The sequence below is a fragment of the Nematolebias whitei genome, chromosome 14 (genome assembly GCF_014905685.2).
Source record: "Nematolebias whitei isolate Nwh7 chromosome 14, NemWhi1, whole genome shotgun sequence".
Lineage (NCBI taxonomy): Eukaryota > Metazoa > Chordata > Actinopteri > Cyprinodontiformes > Rivulidae > Nematolebias > Nematolebias whitei.
In genome coordinates, this window is record NC_056511.1 from 20,250,675 (window position 1) to 20,253,168 (window position 2,494).

General features: G+C 37.9%; 1 protein-coding gene across 1 annotated transcript in view; it reads right to left on the bottom strand.

Annotated features, from left to right (window-relative positions):
* grm5a (glutamate receptor, metabotropic 5a) overlaps positions 1–2,494 on the bottom strand; it is a 42,290-nt gene that overhangs the window by 7,137 nt on the left and 32,659 nt on the right. The gene's annotated exons all lie outside the window — the stretch shown is intronic.

A 2,494-nucleotide genomic window follows, 5' to 3' on the forward strand; every position in this document is an offset into this window, starting at 1 on the left:
ATTATCGGCATGGTATTGTTATTGATATGATATGTTATTGATCTCATGGCGGAGAGGAAAATTCAAAATATCGGTGGTGTGGAAGTTTTATTTTTTGTTGGTGAGGATGTCGGATTCCGAAGATTTATGGACTATGTTGAGCCTCGCTACATCGTTCGCAGTTGGAGATATTTTTCCGACGTAACCTTACCCGAGTTACAAGCCATCATTTCCGACGTCGTTGAGAAGCTAATAGCCAATAGCACGACTTGTTGGGTGAGTTTTACCACATACATTTGGATGTCGTGTTAGCCCTGTTAGCATGATTAGTCTTACAGCACAATGGATAGACAAACATTTTGAACTTAAAAAGTCTGTCCTTCATGCACAAGAGTGCAGAGGATCCCACACTGCAGCTAAGAACCTGGAACAAGCCTCCACAAGTGAGACAGCATCGCAGGTGACTAATGTTAATATATAACATTTAACACTTTTCATTTAATATAAGTTAAAGTGCTATGCATATCATATGGCTGTTACTGAATATATGTCACCAGCTCTTACAGCTGTTGCACAATTTTTGTAACAAATAAGCCTAAATAAGAAGCTATGTTCTGACAAAGGAAATTATATTTGAAATATCGGTATCGGTTATCGGTCAAACAAGTTTTAACATATTGGATATCAGCCAAAAATCCAATATAGTGTATCCCTAATATATATATACACATATATATGAGATGCTCTATATTTTTATCTCTTTTCATTTGCAACAAATTTTCCACAGGAATTTTACAAAGGAATGTAAAAAACAAGTGAGCAAAGAAACATGACAACATTGTTTCTCAAGCAATATTATCTAAGATGGACAGGGTTCCTGCTGAAGTGGAGCAGAATGCCAAGGTCGCAATAGTAATCCATGACCTCATTCATGACAGATTAGATACGAAAAAAAAAAAATAAAGAAAAAATACTGGCTTTGATTTTGATTAAGAATTATGGGGTTAGGAGATTAGAGCCAAGCAAATGCTATTACACTGGACAGAGTCCAATCTCTGAATTAATCCAAATACAAACAAAAAAAACTCATTACATGAAAAGATTAAGAAAAGCTTGGTCCAGTTCTTTTGGGTTGTACACAACCAGGACACTGGATCTTCCTAGAGAAGTGCCATAATAAAAACTTGAGTCATTTACAGACACACACACATGCACACGCACAATATTGTTTTCTTTTTTTTTTTTTCAGATTTCATTACTTTTTCCTAAGAGTCCACTTGAAATTTACTGACAGAGCTGAAAGAGAGCAAAATGCTGGAAAATTTGAGCTGCTGCAAAGAGAAGATTACATAGGATGGATAAGAAGTATAAAAAGGAATACAAGTGAACTAAAACCACCGCCTTTTTGTATATTTTGCTTTTTGACCCAACATAAATTCAGAAGACTGTAACAGCCATGGGGCAGCACGGTGGCGCAACTGGTAGAGCTGCTGCCTCTCAGCGAGAAGGTCCTTGGTTCAAACCCCGGTCCAGGGGCCTTTCTGGGTGGAGTTTGCATGTTCTCTCCGTGCATGCGTGGGTTTTCTCCAGGTACTCCGGTTTCCTCCCACAGACCAAAAACATGCATGTTAGGCTGATTGGTAACTCTAAATTGTCCCTAGGTGTGAGTGAGAGAGTGAATGGTTGTTTGTCTCGTTTGTCTCTATGTGTCCCTGTGATGGACTTGCGACTCGTTCAGGGTGTACCCCGCCCCTCGCACAGTGATTGCTGGACATGGGCACCAGCGACCCCCATGACCCAAAATGGAATAAACGGGTAAAGAAAATGGATGGATGGATGGTATGCAGATATAAAACAAACAATCTCAAACCAAGTTGTCTTCCTTGCATTTTTCTAGAAACTTTTAACTGATGTATATAAAAGCCTAATGCAGATCAATCATGTGGCTGACGTTTCAGTTTAGCTGATTCAGGGCAGTACTTTATGTTGGGTGCATACCCACATGTCAAATATGCATTTTAATTCATCTATAGAGCTATTGGAGAAAACATTTTCAAGCGGCACATTTTAAAATAGTTCAAGATTTATTTATTTATTTATTTTTTTATATAGATTGCAATGAGTGCTTTTAGCTCCAAACAAACAAAAAAAACTTTACAGCAGAATATCTTTGAAGATACTTGGACCCCCCAAAAAATGCAGGATATGTTTCAATTTCTTTTTTTATTTGTTTCAGACTATGAGAGATGCATGATATATGTATGATGAACCTGCAGGAATTTTAGTGAACATTGTAGCAGGTAAATAACATGTTTGCCAACGTTAGCCAATCTTATTTTGGCAGAAACTGCTCACTTTTGAATGCATCCCACATCAAGCATCCGCTGGGACCAGCAGTGACAGCTGGGAGAAACATGTCCCCCTTCAAGCTTTCAAACTTGACAAAAGAAAAAAAAGATGCTGCATTTTGAGCTAAAGAAGAAAATTTTGTTTTCTGCTAAACCCACTGATATAT